An 18591-nucleotide genomic window follows, 5' to 3' on the forward strand; every position below is an offset into this window, starting at 1 on the left:
AGGGAAGGGGAACCAACAGAAGGCAGCAGAGTCAGAGACAGCCCCCACTCCGATAGTTAGGGGACCCACATGAAGAGCAAGTTGCACAACTGCTACAAATGTAGAGTGGGCTGCACACAGGCCTAGGTCCATGCCCTGGTTGCTCTTTTGTTGGTTCTGTCTCTTTGAGCTCCCAAGGGCCCGGGTTATTTGACTCTGTAGATCTTGTGGTGACCCCTCTAGCTCACTCAGTCCTGTCTCCCACTCTTCCACAAGACTCCTGGAGCTGTGGGTCTCTGCATCTGGTTCCATCTGCCCTTGGGTGAAGCCTCTTAGAGGGCAGCTATGCTAAGCTCTTGCTAGAAACACAGAGTGTCATTGACAGTGTCAGGGTTCGGCTCTCTCTCTCATGGAATGGGTCTGACGTTGGGGCGGTCATTGGTTGGAGGTTCCGTCTCTGCTCCGTCTTCATCCTGCTCATCTTGTATGTAGGACAAATTTGGGGTCAAAGGCTTTGTGGGTGGATTCATGTCCCCCTCCCTCCACTGTAAGTCTCGCCTGGCTATAGGAAGTGGCCATTTCAGTCTCCAGAACCCCAGGTAGGTGGGGTAGGGTGACCCCTATAGACTCCTCAGAACCTCCCCTATCCCTGGTCTCCGAATTGTCCCAGAGATGTCCCCTCTGATTTCTGTTCTCTCTCCCAGCCCTCTCCTGCAAAGCCTCTCTGCACAATGGAGCCCCATCCATGTTCCTGTCCTCACTCCTTCTCCCACCAAGTTCTCTCCCTCCATTCACCTCTGATATCTATTTTACGTTCCTTTCTAAGTGACATTCTTGCTTCCTCCCTTGGGCCCTCGTTGTTCCTTGGTTTCTTTGGGTCTGTGAGTTGTAGCATGTTTATCCTGTACTTTATGGCCAATATCCACTTCAAAATGAATACATACCATGCATTTCTCTTTAGATCTGGGTTTCCTCACTCAGGATGATATTTTCTAGGTCCAACCATTTGCCTGCAAAATTCATGTTTGCCCTCATTCATTCATTCGTTCATTCTTCCCTCCCTTTCTCCTTTCCTCCCTCCCTCTCTTCCTTCCCTCCTCCTTCCTCTCTCCCTCCCTCCTTCCTTCTTTCCTTCCTTCCTTCCTTCCTTTCTTTCTTTCCTTCTTCTGTCCTTCCCTTCCTCTCTCCCTTCCTCCCCTTCTCCCTCCCTCCCTTCCTCCTTTCCTCCCTCCATCCTTCTCTCTGTTTCTTCATCCCTCCCTCCCTTTCTTCTACCATTCCTCCATTTCTTTCTTGTGAGTATGTGGGTGTTTTTTTTAACATGGCACATGTGTAGAGGTCAGAGGACAACCTCTGGTGCTATTCCTCAGGTGCCTCCTCTTTTGTCCGAAAAGGGTCTCTGCTTGGGCATAGAATTTTACCCTGTAAACTTACAAACTTTAAGGGGCCCCTCATCTCCACTGTCATCCTGCTCCCTCCAGGATTACGTATATACCACCATGCCTTTTGCCCCTCTCCTTAACGTGGATTCTAGGAAGCAAAACACTAACTTTCTGTTTGTGGGGCAACCCTTTATTCAGTCTTTTGTCCTCTTGACTACAGAGGGTCCTGTCATCATGGTACATCTTGGAGTCACTGTTTTCAGTACTTCCATAAGTATTCATCTGGGAACTGCTTTCTGCTCTTTAAGATAAATCTCCTGCTTTCTACATTACACACGTAGTAGTTTCTTCCTTCTGCCATAACCTATTATTTCAAACAGAGTACTTAAGATTATACTAATATACCATCTTAATATTCAACAGGAAAAAAGTTTAGCATAGCTCCCACTGGACTAAAATCAAAGGGTTGGCAGTGTGTATTACGTTTTGAAGATCCCAGGAGAAATCCATCTTTATGCCTTTTCCGATCTCAAGAGACCACTTTGGGAATAGCGCCGCTTCCCCCACCTTACCATCTAACAATGGCTAATGGAGTATCCATAGCACATCACACTGCAACCTTCCTGTTTGGCCTGTAACATGCCTCTGCTTATATCAGCTACTTCTGAGGATGCTCATGACTAGACAGGGCTCAGCTGTCACCATATCTCTGCAAAGTTCCTTCAGCTATATAAGATAATGTATTCAAAGTCCCCCAAAATCAAGAGATAAATATAATTGAAAGGTCACTTTTTAATCTATAGTGACATATTTTCCCTCTCTTAGTTTGTAAAGATAGCTCCCGCTACATCTTTAAAAGTCACATATGCTAACATTAACTCATTAATCCAAATACTTCAACAGCCTTCTCACCAATTAAAACAATCATCAGAATTGAGGTAAAACTACTTAATTATCAGTAAATGAGAGGGGTCGTCTCCTGCATTCACCTATAGAGTATACTACTAATATTTGTGAGATTGGGCTGGACCAAACCTCGCTTACAAAAGGACTGGTCTTTCCAGTTGTGTCCGCCTTCATTTCAGCTCTTTCACATGGTGGCATACAAGATTGCACTAATGAACTTGATGGATCTTACCTTATCAAAGGTGCCATTTGCATGTAAAATTAATAACTTTCCCAACTCCTGAACCAATGTCCCGAATGTATTCAGCAGCATGAAATGAAATCAGTGCTAACCTCTTCATTAAATAGACTTCACGCTGCCAAGCATGAGGTGCTTTTTCTGTCCCTAAACTTGGGAAGATGAGGCAGGAGGATGGCAAGTTTGAGGTCATCCTGTGCTGCCAAATACTACCAATTTGGGTAAATCAATGAATACTAAAAGCAAAAAATGAATACATAATTCCATATCATCCCTTTGCCTCCATTTTCAGTTTCTCTAAGTAAACCTTAAATGCATACATATAAGGAACATACGTACTCTTTCTATTATGTCATTCTGTGTATTGTTTTCAATTTGTATATGAATGTGTATGAATGTATATGTATACCTATGTGTCACTAGTTAAGCAGTCCAGCAGAAAATAAGACAGAAATGATGGTACCTAACGGTCCAGGCTTTGACTTAAAAGCAGCATTCTGACAAGCCTTCAACAACAGTGTGCCCTCACGCTTAGTTTTTGTAAACATTAACTACTTAAATATGTAAAATAGACTGTAGGAAATGGCACTTGGAAAATTTAACAGTGTTAAATTTCAGTCTATCAGACACTAATGGTAGAATACACCTTAAGCAATACCCCATGTGTATTCCTTAAACACAACTAATACACATACCTGTAACTATGTCAATGCCACCATCCTCACATAAAAATGATTTAAGACTTCATCCTATGGCCAGAAGTACCCATTACATGTAACCATGGCTTTGCCATGGATGGTCCCCATGTCATTTTGCTGATGAAGTGTATTTTGAATAGGTAATTGGGGAGAAAAACCAGTCAAGTATATTTGCAAATATTTTCCTTTCTTGACTTTTTCTTGCCCTGTGGTCAAGCTATTTCTAATGCACCATCAACTTTGTGATTGCATTCCTTGGGAGAAAAGAAGCAGAGCTTGGAGAGCAATTGTCTAAAGTGGGGGCTAGACATGAATAAATGATGTAACAAAATGCTTTAAAACCAGGGAAAGTAAAAGAAGGTTCTAAAGATTCACTATAAAGAAACCAAAGACATAAACGCAATAAAGTATAAAATATCTTCAATCAACTGACTTTCAAGAAAGTTAAGTAAAAATAAATTTTACACATGCCTTTAAAAAAATTCCACTGAGGGGTTGGAGATTTAGCTCAGTGGTAGAGCACTTGCCTAGGAAGCACAAGGCCCTGGGTTCGGTCCCCAGCTCCGAAAAAAAAAAAAAAAAGAACCAAAAAAACAAAACAAAACAAAACAAAACAAAACAAAAAACAAAACAAGAAAAATTCCACTGAAAGCAAATACTCTTATAGGCTTCAGGGGCTCTCTCCGCCTCCACTCTGTGTGTGTGTGTGTGTGTGTGTGTGTGTGTGTGTGTGTGTGTCTGTGTCTGTGTCTGTGTGTCTGTGTGTGTGTGTCTGTGTGTGTGCGCACGCGTGCGCACACGCACTCATGTATATTCTTATGTGTAAGCACAGTGGAAGTTTTATGGCTGTTGCCTAGCCTGTCTCTTAACTCACTCTAATTATATTCATAATTAAATTGTAAAAATTATAGTTGACCAGAGCTAAGTGGCTTGTACAGGTGTCCCTTTGTAGGAATGGTTTAGTACTAGATAATAAACAACCAGACTTCTATGTACTTAATTTGGCTTAATGAAAGTCCTTTATAAGTAGAACTAGAAGGTGATTCAGAATTCCGTTCAGGCCTTGACTGTGAAATTAATTGAGTAGTTAGACATCAACTACATTAGAAAGTGTAGCGCTTGCCTTTTGCTTTTCCTTAAAACCTTTATTTGTCCCCTTGCATGTCCTTGAGGTCACTTTTTCAAAGCAATAATTGTTTCAAGCTGAGCGATCAGCATGGCAGCCTTCACGAGTGAGCTTCCTCCGCTGCTCTGCCCTCACTACACAAACATGCTACCAAAATGCACGATAAGGCACAGAGTTTCTCCTCAGTACTCAGTGGAAAATGGTTAACTTCACCAATTCCTCTAAGGATGGATCCGGGCGGCTGGTTTTCACGGCCTCAATAGACCATGATGAAACTGAAGATGTTGTGGCCTTTGGTTCCACCCTACGTCATCTCGCATGCTTCAGTTCACACTGGATTGCAGCCACCACGGACCTTCCACCACATCTTCCATCCACCCACAGCAGCTCTGGGTGTGTGCCCATCACCAGGAGGACTCTTCTCCCGCTTGCCCAGCGATGCTTCCCTCCACCTATCCATTAAAAAAAAAAAACAGACGAATTACTGGAACTGCCTTCATTTTACTTTGAGGAAAAGCTAAAATCCTTGTAAGATATTCAAAGCCCTCTGTGACCTGTTTGCACGTAAGTCCTCTGTCTACATGTTTCTGCCTTACCCATCGCATGACAGCCCTTTGAGCCAATGCTTTCCTTCAAATATTGAAGGCACATTGAATTTGGCTCATCGTCTTCCGAAACTCACTGCCCCATCCTGCTGCTCAGATGTCCCCTTTCAGCCAAATCTTGAAATGTCTCTGCCGCATCACACATTGCACTACTATTCAATTTCTAACTGCAAACTGTTCTTGCTTTAAAAACCTTGAACAAGATCTTATTTCTCCAGGCCTCTGATTTCACATCTATTAAAAATGGGGGGGGGGATGCTTTTAATGGAGGTGAGATGCTAATTGTATTACCTCACTTTTTATATTTCTGACACACAGTGTTCAGTCAATATTAGCTAATATTAGTATGTCAACCTCTAATCAGACTACCATTTAAGTAGTGTAATCTTAGGAGACCTTCTTATCTGTACGTCCTTATCTCTTGGTATGGCTGTATCAAATGACATAAGTGACTATCTTCATTCTGCTTTAATATTTTGTTTCTAGAATCCACATAGTACAAGACATGTCTAAGATAATAGAGATTTTTCTCGTTCACAGCAGAATGAATTCCAGTTTTTTTAGCTCATAATATAACTTATTCTGAAGAACCGACAGATAATCAAAAATATGTCCTTTTATTGAAGAATTTACATCCCTTTTCATTATCTGTAGGCTACCTCAACTTCTCCTAACTGATTCTGTCTTGCTTCTATTATACATTAGCAAGCCCATGGTATATAATATGGTATGGTATGTGTCAGTTGACAACTCCAAAGTAATTCATCTCCAAGTTAGAAGTGTATCTGATTTCCCTCCTGTGTGTCCCAGTGATTTGGGCTTATGACAATCATAAGTTCTCTGATAAGTGGAAGGGGCATATCTCAGGTATGGTAGAGGAAACTACCTAATAGCCTTTGAAGATCTCATGATGGTATAGATTTTGTTAAAAGTTTAAAATGTTTAAAGGTTTGCCAACTAAACTATATTCAACAACTATTACACACACACACACACACACACACACACACACAGGAAAAGGCACACATAAGTACATGCATATATATACTCATTACCCAAATCAGAAATGCTTCACCTGTCACACAGTTTATATTCTATCTTCCTAAAAGGAGGCTTTAAAAAGACAGTTTAACTTCAGATTGACTTCACAGGTACTATTTTCAAACTTGTCATGGAGTAACAACTGCGCCTCTACCCTCTTACTTGCTGATACTGTCATAAGCTATGACTGTAAAAACTAATTGTCTACTTGATAGGATTGAAAGATACCTGTGAGATTTATTAAGCACAATTTTGATTGTGTCTATTATACTGTTTCCAGAAATCATTGTACCATACAAGGCCCAGACTTCATCAATAGTTTAATCCATAAATAGATTCCAAATCTGAATAAAGAGCTGCGAGGTAGCGGTCCAGCTAAGTCACGAAGGGCATTGGTATGGCACAGCTCGTCTCTGACCCTCTCTGTGCTTCCTGTCTGCTGTGATGTGGTCATATCTAATACACTATAGACTTTCATCATGATGTGATCCTCTATGGCAGGTCCAGAAATAACAGAGGCAATGACCTGGACTGCTTCTCACAATAACAAAATGCCAACTAACACCTACTTGTAATTGCTCAAACATGTGTCTTCACTCTAGCTCTCTAGATTTCTATCAAGAGAAAGATGTTCTCTGAGTATCTTCTCCACTTGAGTTTTCCAAAGAGTAGCCCTTCCTTATTAGGCTCTCTCCTCGTTGTTTTGCAGAAATGAGCTCTAGATGTGATAGCTGATGTCTATGTGATGTGAGGCGCCTGGGGAAATTTGGCTTACATTGGTAGAGCTGATCATAGCCATATAGTTTAGAATAGAAGATTTTCTCCCAAGAATTGATACAGGCATTTCTACCTACACTTTGGGAAGCAGAAGCACGAAAAACAGAGAATGGTGTTGAAAATCACTAACAGGGCTTATTTAAGAGGGGGAGATAGTAATGTTCGGGAAGATAAAATTATGTATAGATTTTTTTAAAAAATTCATGAACTATAAAAATTTTGTAGGATATCTATGCTGATTTTTTTCGTTCACTAATTGTAATTTTTCTGTTCAAACGTGCAGCTCCCTCCTCCCTTTTTCTACCATCTTGTTTTCAGCAACACCTTTCTTCTTCAAAATTGCAATTCTCAAAGGTCAAATGCCCAAGGCCTGAGCTCATGATTACTGTCTAACCAGACAATCAGCTCTTGGCCCCTTGCTATTTTGCTTCTCACCTTGAGTGTCCAGCATGTGAAAGGTTCACCCTTTCAGATCTCAATTCCATTCCTCTGCCAAGTAACGGATGGGCAGACATAATTAGTGCCATCTGTCCTGCTAGTTGCAGGTGGAGACTATCTACCCAACAGATGAAAGCTTGATCTTTCGAGGTCTTTCTTCAGACCCCTGACTCTTCAACACAATGGTAACATTATTCTTTGACATTTTGTGTACATTATTCTCTGAATTTCTAAGCAACACCTATGAAGGATACAGTCTTTCAATGAAATAGTCACTGGGATTTTTCTATCCGTCTGGGTTGTATTGTGAAAATTGTTTGCAGAAAAGACAGAGAAATATAAGGTATCAGACCTGGAAAGCTTTCAGAAATTGTTGTCTGCGATGTTTGTGTCTGATGTTCGAGATGTCTGAGATTTGGTTCCCTCAATAAATAGAGAAGAGTGTGAGCTAATCAAAAAGCATGAACAAAGACACAGAAAGAACAGCGAGAACCTAACTAGAAAGACATTGCTGGACATCAGGCTCCCAGCATGGCCCTTCTCCAAAGACCTTCAACACTACAGCTCAAGTACAGCTCTCTCATCTTCTCACTTTTCCTCTGCTCTTTTAGGAATTTCCCATGAATCAGTGTTTCTAGATCTTCCATCGCCAAAATCACACTCCTTCAAGTCTGACCTTCCAAAGTTTCCAATTAGTCTTAGCTAGAGCTTCCATAAAAAATTCTGTGGCTTAAAAACCAGAAATTTTATTTCTCAAATACCTGGAATTAAGAAGTCCAAAATCGGGCAAAATCAGGAACCCATCTCTGTTGAACTCTGGTACAGATTTTGTCCCTGTATAGCCCTGAACCATCCATCCATACTTAGCTTCTTTTCCAAAGACCTCTCCTCTGAGTACTATCATACTGGGGTCTTCAATGTGCAAATTCAGGACAACACAGGCGTTAAACCTATAATAGAAATCCTACTTCAACAGACTGTTTTAGGTGTGCAAATTTGTTAGCGTAAGACAGTTTCCTCCTTTATTCTGACAATATCCTCCTACTACTGCAACACAAGATTTAATTAGTTCTTTATTTATATTCTTAATTCTGTTATTGTTATCTGAAATTGAATTGTATAGTCCCAGGCATCACTTTCACTCATGTTTTCTAATATTGTTTACATGAAGAGATGTTTTGCCAACCCCGTAATGTTTTTTTCTTCTAAGGATGTCCTGCTCCCCCCCTCAAAAAAAAATGAAGCCAAAGGAGATTTTTGTATTAAGTTCTGCGTATTCATAAGACTCATCTCACCTGCGTTTCTAACTAGAACTGGAGCCAAACCCATGTCCTAAACTATAAACTTTAGACAATATCACTCAACCTTCCTGTCACTATTGATAACTTGAAGACTGTGTAATACAAATTGTACAACATTTGGAAGAGTGGAACTGTTAGAAATAACAATTTACATTTCTAGAAGAATTTCAGATACAGTTCCAATAAGGTGTATCATCATACCAAAATAAGGGACTCTAAATTTCTGGAGTAATTTTAGAATTTAAACCAGAAATATAGGCATAGTTAGTTTTATTTTCACCTTAGATTTTGTGGGGTGTGTGTGTGTGTGTGTGTGTGTGTGTGTGTGTGTGTGTTGTGTGTTTTAGTGTTGTTGTTATGTTTACCTGTTAGTGTGGCTATGTACACTTCTGTGTGATTATGTGTGTGCATATAGAATTTAGATATCAATGTCAAAGTGTCTTTGTCTATTGCTTTTTTCAGGTTTCCAAGAGATTCTCTCACAAAACCTAGATCTTCCTTCCCCAATTCTAAGAGCTGAGGTTGCAAATGCATGCCAGCACACTAGGCTGGTATTGTGCCTTTTAGCCAAAGATTTGTGCCAACCTCATCCCATAAAAGTCTGTTGACTCAATGTTAAACTGCCTTGTGCTCAACTTCAGCATTTATGCTGTGAAGCTTTTTGTTAAAGTTGTATTTATCTGTTGTGTGTCTTGTCATTAGTGATCTCATACAATATAGTTGTAATTCAGTACAGACACCATGAACTACATCCACTAGGATGATAGATTTCACTAGAATGATTTGTGTTGTGACTGCAGCAGTGAATAGCCATTGCATATCTCTCTCTCCTCTCTCTCTCTCTCTCTCTCTCTCTCTCTCTCTCTCTCTCTCTCTCTCTCTCCTTGGATATCCCCTATTTCCTGAGCTATGAAAACATTAAAATTAGACTTCTATGAACTCAAGTCAAAAGAAGAATTTCAAATCTCTCACTTTCAACCAAAACCTAAAAATGATTAATCTCGGTGAGGAAGGCATGGTAAAAGCTCTGACAGACTAGAAATAAGGCTCCTTGCACCAGACAGTGGTCTGAGTCATGGATGCAACTAAAAACTAGAAGGCTAAGACAGCAGACGTGCCTTACTACTGGTAGAGAGAACGTTTTCTACAGTTTAGATAAAAGATCTATCAGCTATGTCTTCTTAAGTCAAGACTATATTTATTTTAAAGAAGATGGAAAAGCTAAGCAGAAAAGCTTGAAACTGGGAGTGGTTGGTTCGTGAGGCTTAAGAATAGATGTCATCTCATGACATGAAGTTCAAGGCAAAAGGAAATGCTGGTGTAGAAAACCCCGGCAACTTTCCCAGAGGACCTATCTATGAGAGTGAATAAAGTTATCTATACATCTATACTGACAGAAGTTTTTCAATGTAGGTGAAACAGCTTCATAACAGAAGTAAATGCCACCTAACATTTCATAGCTAAAAAGGAGATGTCAATGCCTGGCTTCAATGGATGGACTCTCTCTCTTATCACAGACTAATGTAACTTTAAGTTTAAATCAACGCTCATTTATCATTCTAAAAATTCTAGAACACTAGAGAATTATGGTGTCTAGTTTGCTTTTGTTCTGTGGGTAGAAAAATAAAAGCCAGGGTAAGAGTACATCTGTTTACATTAAAATCTACAGAATCTTCTAACTTCATTGTTGATGTCTATTACTTGGGCAAAAGGGTATCATTGTTCAATACCTATCCCATAATTACCTAAGGGATACAATAGAGGTGAAAATGAGAGGAGGGTTGATTTCTTGCTTGCTAATACCCCTCTCCTCCTGTAGGCACTGGGTGTAGCAATAATCTTGATTTTTCAGGTCTCATTATTTTAAAAGCACATTTGATAATGGTATAGTGGTCACAGATGGTGATTATCCTGATGGAATTGGGCAAAACACATTGAAAGACCTTTAGAAAGGTTCTATCATGCTAAATGTAATGAAGAACATTTGCATTTCACGGGAGATGATGAAAATGTTAACAAGTATAGATTGGGAAAAGTCAGTTCCCACTTTCATGATGACTTTGAAAGGCAGACATTGGTCGAAATAGCTCTATAATGAAAACAACAAGAGACATAGGATGAGAGGTGGAGCCTCAAGATGTGGCTGCATTGCTGGGACTTCACAATTAAGCATCAATGGACTAGGAGTGGCTTCTTTTGTGTGACCAATATTCCATCATGAGATGATATGTCAAAGACATCACAAACATTATTAAGAAGGCAATACATAATTTAGAAAAGTGTGTTTGATAAAACATTAACATGGTTTGCGAAATCTGACTCTAATTTTGAGTGTTCTGCGATGGGTAAATTAGAATCAAGCAAGACCTAACAAGGCAAATAGATCTTTCATTGAAAGTAGTTATGATTGACACAAGAAACTCCGTTACTGTTTAACAACTTGCCAGAGCCACTATAGTCTTCAAGTTAGTCAGCAGTCACCAACAACAGAGCCAACCCCTACCACAAAGACTGTGACTAACAGCTCAAATATCCCTTAGAATTTTTAGCACTGAAGTTTTGTTTGTTGACATGAAATTTCAAATATTTTAAAATGCTTAATTTTATGTGATATATTTGATAGCAAACATTAGAAGAAAACAACTTCAAAATATCAATATACCTCCTTTGCAATTATACAAGTATCTAGGAATACACATAGACACTGCCTCTGTGTTTCTGCTGCTGTGATTTTAAAAAAGCAACTGGAGGAGGAAAGGGTTTACAGTGTGTCTTACAGTTGCTTAACACAGTACATCACCGAGGATATTCAGGGCAGAAACTCAGAGGAAGAATCTGATGGTAGAAACTGAAACAGAGGTCATGGAGAAGTTGCTCTTACTGTCTTGCTCCTCAAGGCCATTTCAGCCTGCCTTCTCATACACTCTAGCATCACCTGACCAAGGCTGGGACTACTCGCAATGATCAAGGTTCTCCTATATCAATCATTAATCAGTAAAGTGCACTACAAAATTGACTACAGGCAAATATTATGATGACATTTTTCTCAATTGAGATTCCCTCTTTGCAAACATTCTAGCTTATATCAAATCAATCAGAGTATTCAGTGCTGTATTTCCTTGGTGTAGACAAAGATTCAAGTGAATCTAAAGCAAAGAACACTTCTTTTATCATTTTAAAACATGAATGAAGATAGGAGGACCAGGGATTCTGGGGGTTCACTTCCCTATCAAGATGTAAAGATGTTAATGCTAAGTTTGGTCAATGTTACAAAAGTAAAACATACAAAAGCTATATATAAAGAGAAACACCAAGACACACACACACACACACACACACACACACACATATATGTATATATATATATATATATCTCAGCATTATTAGTTTTTATTCTATAAAATAAAGTGTTAAAAGGGTTGCAGCTGTGGCTGAAATCACAGGAAGCTACAGATGTATATATCAGACACAAAGGACCCTATGATGACCTTCTCAATGTATTCTTTCAAAGCTCTTGGACTCAGTTTTATCATGGAGGAGTCTCATGTCCAGCGTTCCAAGCAGATTTCGCTAGGTTCATCAAGTAGAAAATCTTCACCAAGTGGAAGGTCTTTTCTACACTAATGCCCAATTGGAGGCTATTGATGACATCATTAAGTCAATCTTAATTCATTAATCTTAAGTATAGTGCCAGGATCTTCCAACAGCATACCATGGCACCAGATAATTTGCTTGGTTAAATTTGAGAAGAACATGGACCAAACCGTTATTCTCCCTTGGTATATTGATCTAGGCAAGATAGATAAAATGGGGATCCATTACAATGATAACCACAATTTGCATTGTAAAGCTCACTGATTTTTATTTTTTTGGTAGAACAATATCCATAGATCGCACAAGGCAAAGTCCAAAGAATAGAAGGAAACTGATAGGAATTGTTTCCTTTAAAGTGCACTGACAGATGTAATCCAATGTGTACCGGATAGAGAGTGTGATATTTAGAACTCTAAGGAGAAGAATCCATAAACATGATTGACTTTCTTGATCATATACATAATCTCAGAACCTCGTTCTTTGTTTCTGTCTTCGCTATTCAAATGAAAATTCAACAATTATTTTTATTGCTTTTGGTCTCCAAGGCAACATTACAGGTTTTCATTCCTGGGCCTAGGTTGCTGGGAAAACTTTTAAAAATAAAATCAAGCACCAGTGAGATTCAAACACCCCTAACAGATGGAGGAGGTGGAAGGGCAGGCAAATGTATTTGTAAGGAACATTTAATTTATCTTTTAGGAATGTTGGCTAAGAACACCTATTTTGTGCAAAATGCATCAGGAGAAAACAACAACCGGGCTAGCAGTAAGATCCTCCTTGTACTGTGAATGATTAAAGTATAAATCTAAACGAGGAATCACGCCCTCATTACAATCCCTAAAAGTGGGTAGGAAATAACAAAGGTTATTTCCAACAACTTTCATTATATGTTGTTAGGAAGAGAAAACTACAGCAGAGCATATATATATATATGGCCTACAAAATAAAGCCATCAGTTCAACCTTCCCTAGCCAGGGAAATTTTTTAAATTAAAATACTAACAATATGTCTCCTCATATTGGATGATAGTACATGTCTTCATTGGGGCTACTATGGCTGTGATGAAGTACTAAGGCCAAAGCAACTTAAGAAGAAAGAGTCCATTTGGCTTATACTTTCATGTCATTGTTTATCACAGAAGAAGGTCAGGACAGGAACTCCACCAAGGCAGAAACTTGGAGGCAGGAGCTGAGGCAGTGGCCAAGGACGGGTGCTGCTGACTGGCTTACACAGTCTGCTTGCCCAGTACTACCAGTCCAGGAGTGACGCCACCCACAATAAGCCAGACCCTTCTGTGACAATCACTAATTAATAAAACCCTCTATAGGTTTGCCTACAATCTGATCTTATTGTGGGCATTTTTCTCAACTGTCTCTCTCCTTCTCCAGTGACTCTAGCCTGTGTCAAGTTGACATAAAAACCAGCTGGCACCATACACTTTTTAAATTCTGAAATATTTGTGGATACAGAACGAAAAACACAGAAAAGTAAACAGATTGCAGCATTTTAATTGGGATATTTAAAAATAATAAAAATTTGTTTTCTAGGTATGTATGTCGAGTCGATGGTTTTCTCTTCTGACAATGTTTTATGAATTTTCTCTATTGCGTTTTTGTTTTTCTATTTGTTAGTTTGCTTTTTTGGTTTGGTTCGTTAGTTTGTTTGTTTGTTTGTTTGTTTGTTTGTTTAAAAAGGCATCTTGCTTTGTAGCCCAGGCTGGCCTAAAAATTTAACTATCTATTGAGATTTTATGTGGGAAACTGAGTATAACCTGTCTGAAGTCGGCTTACAGAAAGTGTAGTACAGTTTTTCATCTAATTCTCTTTGTGTTCTGTGAACTGAACCAGGCTTCACACATACCTTGCAAACACTCTACCAGTGACTTAGATCCCAAGCCCTGTTTTCCCTCTCTCTATCTGACTTGATTCTCTTGGGGCAAGAACTATAACTCACTCTTGTTCTAACACAAGGTGAATATAAAAGTCAGTACACTTTGTGGCGGTTGATTCATGTAATTCCTGCTGGAACAAACCCTGGTAATTAGTAGCAACAATGGTGTAGTATCTATGTGGATAATCAGAAGAACTGGTGGCAAGAAAATGAGGGAGGTGGAAACTGCTTAATTCCATTCCTTTTGTTGACAATAAATTTAAAAACTCACTACTTGGTTCTCTCCAAATGTTCACGTGTTTATGAGCTCTGTTTTTATCAACGGGACTTATAGATACTAGACCCTATATTTTCTATATGTCAGTGCAGTAGATTTAAGCAATCTACTTGTTTTTATTATGACTGGCTAGTAAACTTTTGCAGCCTTCAAAGGGTTACCTGAACTCCTGCTAATTCAACCTGCCAGGCTTAAATGCAGAGCCCTGGAACAGAGGACAGTGAAACTGTACCATAAAAATAAATTACTGTCATGAATATTAAGCAAGAAGAATATAATAAACATGACTGTTTACAGGATCCTGATTTATTGGTACTGATATATTTATAAATTATGACACAAGTGTTTATTCTAGAATTGTTTCAGAATATAGACCGAACAAAGCTGGATAGACGGTTCCTGTAGACCGCACCATCTGCCCCCAAATCCCTACTGCCTGCTCTTGGTGACTTTCCTTGTCACTGGGTCCATGAGTGCACACAGTTCCCTTGAGTTTCCTGTGCAGACCGAAGCAGGTATCTTTGCACAATGTGGTCCTGAAAGTGCTGTCAGGGACCTTGTGTTCTCACCAAGGAGCAGCCCCTCCTGCAAAGTAGCTCAGAGGCCTTGCTTTGATCCACAGTACTTATGAGCGTCCTTTCAGTGTAGTTGGGATTCCCCAATGGATACGGCACTGTTTTAAACAATTGCTTAGCAATGTGTGTTCTGATCATGGATGCTGAGAGATGGGAGACTAAGAGAAGAGAAACAGCAAGCAAGATGACAGAAAAGAGAAAAAAAATGAGACCGGTCACCAAATTTACTGTAAGAGAACTGCAGGAGAGCCCTGTCCTCAACATTCTGATACTCACAAGTACAAGTTAGTAAAATTTATCATCCATTTTAAATGACATTATTTGGAACCAGAGATTTAATCAACAGATGGCTAGGATAAGGTATCGTACTAAAAATAAAAAAATAAAATAAATAGTGTTCTCCTGCCTCAGGTTTTTTAGCTTTTATGGTACATCTAATCAAAATTTACTTCAGGAGACTAATTATTTTGATGTCTTCTTGTCTCTAATGTGTCTAAAACCTTTCAAGGAGGATAGCCAATAAATTTAATATCCCCAGCAAAGGACAAAATTTACACACACACACACACACACACACACACACACATATGTATATATATATACATATATATATATATATATATATATATATATATATATATATTGCAGATTCTCTCAGACCCTTGGCACTGTTATTCTTAGTAATTCTTGGAGAACTCGTGCGTGCGTGTGTGTGTGTGTGTGTGTGTGTGTGTGTGAAGTTTGTGTGCACCCATGTGTAGATGCACACACATCTGAGTGTGTCTACTAAAAGCCTTAAAACCCACATACTATTGCAATGGCAAGCACATTTCTAGAAACAGCTTATGAGGCATTTTAAGAGGTATACAAGAATGTATACAAACAAGGTCCTGGAAATACTATTTATAACAGTGAAAGTATAGAGTGGCTTCATATGAACTTTAGAGAAGGTTGGCTGTGTATAGGTTGGTAATAGAATGCTTGTCTACCATGCACAGGCCCTGAATTTGATCCTTAACGTGGCAAAAACAACAACAACAAAACAATAACAATAACAATAAACCCCACAGGAGACTAAACCATGGAGAAGTCCTGTAATACAATTGTTAAATTATTCTATTGAAACATTACATCCCAAGGCGGAAAGCCACATGTTCTTAAGAGGAAGCATAAGTTTAATGCGGCGCTACAGTACATGGTGGCCTATTCCACCCTACAGCAACAAACTGGGGCTGAGTAACGTATAAAGAATCGGGACTGTGGGGTTGGGGATTTAGCTCAGTGGTAGAGCGCTTGCCTAGGAAGCGCAAGGCCCTGGGTTCAATCCCCAGCTCCGAAAAAAAGAACCAAAAAAAAAAAAAAATCAGGACTGTAAGTTTTGAAGGCTGGGAATTTTAAAGTGAAAGGTCCTTCATCAACAAGGGCATCCTGCTATAGGACCTGAGGTCGCACGTGGAAAGACATAATAACATACATGTGGGAGGGAGAAAAGTAGGCAGAGGAAGAAAAGAGAGGAAGAAGAGGAAAGGAGAGAATATGGTGGGGGTAATGGATTCCATATCTAGGATAATGGCATTAATTCTTTCATGCAGGCAGAGCTCTCATGGCCTAATCTCCTCTTTAAAAGTCCAACCTCTCAACACTTACATTGGGGATTTGGTGTCTAAGGCATGAGCTTTGGGGTACATAGATAAATCATAGCAAGTACAAACCTGTTACTAGACATGGATATGAATATGAATGTATGTATTCATGTAAGTATGTATGTATAATTTGTCTGTGAATGACTATAGAAGTCTTAGATTTTTCTTGTTCTTGCTGTAATATGATCTGTGCATTTCTAAAGTAAAAATACTATCTTAATGAATATTAAGAACACTTTTTAAAAAGTGTACAATGATAGCAGTGATCTTACAATCAATCACCCCAGGAGCTTCCAAAGCGCTCTGACTCAGATTACTTCTATAGAAACCGATTCCCAGAACTAAGATGATAGAATCCGTTGCTGTTCATTGCATTTGAAATGAGGCCCAACGAGTTTTATTTAAAAAGGAGTAAACCCTTGGGTGATTATATTCTGTCCTTAGCTCAGGAGGTCACTTGTTTCCTTCCCTTTTCTCGATGAAGCTACATAGGAAGAGTGAAATTCTCCCTCCTATGACACATGGATGCCATGACATCTTGCTTCAAGCCAAGGTATGTGCATTTTGAGGGAAATACTGAAAAGCGGGAGGTACAGTCCCTGGTTGAGTAAATAATGACTTAATGTGATCCAGCTGGACAGTGGGCAAAGAAGACAATAAACGTTCCACGGAAGAGACGTGATAGATCAGGGTTGGCTCCATAAAGGAGACAGCAGGGTATGGGGTGCTTGAGATGTCAGTCAGAGAATGAGCACGTGACCCCACCCCAAGACGAATACAGTTGAGGGGAAAGGGAGGTATCTGGTTGGAGGAAGCAAAGAGTTTTAGGGATAAACAGTAGGAGATGAGGGAGAACAGATACAGTTAATCCAGCATTATAAATTCCAAGTAGGCACACCCTGAAATTTTCTAATTCAATTCTCTGTCCTGTTGCCTAGCAGAGGTCACTCCATAGAAAAGGCAAATATTTGACCAGCAAATTAACTAATGATCTACGGAGATTTTAATAGTATACCTGGTTTAAATCTTATCCAATGCACAATAAAAACCCTATTATAGGTTTTTGAGGAAAGTGGTCAAAAATTGAAACCTATGCTTTTGAGAAAATAATCTTAATGGTAATTGACAGGATAGTTTAACGGGGTAAAGGAAACACAAAATTCCAACAAGCATTCCCCTTGGCTATTATCCAAAGATGACTTAAGTATATTTTCTTTGCACACTGTTGGGACAAAATAGCCAACGAAATCAACTTAAAGAAGGAAAGAATTATCTGGGCTCACAGATCACGGATATAGACCAGCATGATAGGAAAGTCCTCGCTTTACGAACATGTAAAGTCTGGTCACACTGCATCTGCAGTCAGGACCAGCGATATGTACGTGGTGTTCATCTGACCTTTTCCTTCCTATGTGGACTAGGACCCCAGCCCATGAAACAGTACCACTTGCATTCAGATTGAGTATTTCAACCTCAAGTAGCCCAATATAGGGAATTCTTAACATGTATGCCCTAGGTTTTGTTTCCAAGCTAATTCTAAATTCCATCACAATAAGTGACTTTATTACTCTGTGTTCTATCTGTGCATTTTCTTCATAGGATTCACACACAGCTTCCCAAAGCCATGCCAAATGCATATGTGTTCCCTGAATATATGCTGGAATAAGCTACTTAGATATAAGTCAAAACATAAGGCTTCGAGCATCTGAATCACCTGTGATCTTATTACACACATGCATCCTCCCATCCAACACCATACCTTTGGAAAGACGATCTGTAGAAACAGAGCTCAAAGCTCCATGTTAGTCCAAGCTCTCCTGATTATCTGTATGCAAAAGTTTAAGGAGCGCCTTATTTCTAAGTGGTGGCTAATCTATTCACAAACCTTAAAATCTTTCGTAACTTTGAAAATTAAGAATTACCGAACATCAAAAGTTTTAAGTACATTATGCAAAGTTAAGTGTACATAAAAAGAGCCAAGTATGTAAACATAATAGAAGATAAAAGTTATGATGGTTTAGTGTAATTTGGAAAACATGATGAGAGAGGAACATAGGTGAGCTTCAGTACGAACCGGACATCCACATAGTGGTGTGATTGGAATGGGGAGCAAATGCTAAC

General features: G+C 39.2%; 1 protein-coding gene across 8 annotated transcripts in view; it reads left to right on the forward strand.

Annotated features, from left to right (window-relative positions):
* The window catches only part of Arhgap15 (Rho GTPase activating protein 15), a 604300-nt gene that overhangs the window by 478421 nt on the left and 107288 nt on the right, over nt 1-18591 (forward strand). For 2 of the 8 annotated variants that reach the window (XR_015682721.1, XR_015682718.1), the window contains exon 13: nt 16955-17023. The exons of the other annotated variants lie outside the window; for them this stretch is intronic. The gene's annotated coding sequence lies outside the window, so the exon portion shown is untranslated. The remainder of the gene's footprint in view (nt 1-16954; nt 17024-18591) is intronic. 8 annotated transcript variants of the gene reach the window in all.

The sequence above is a fragment of the Rattus norvegicus genome, chromosome 3, assembly GCF_021556685.1.
Source record: "Rattus norvegicus strain SHRSP/BbbUtx chromosome 3, alternate assembly SHRSP_T2T, whole genome shotgun sequence".
Classification (NCBI taxonomy): Eukaryota; Metazoa; Chordata; class Mammalia; order Rodentia; family Muridae; genus Rattus; species Rattus norvegicus.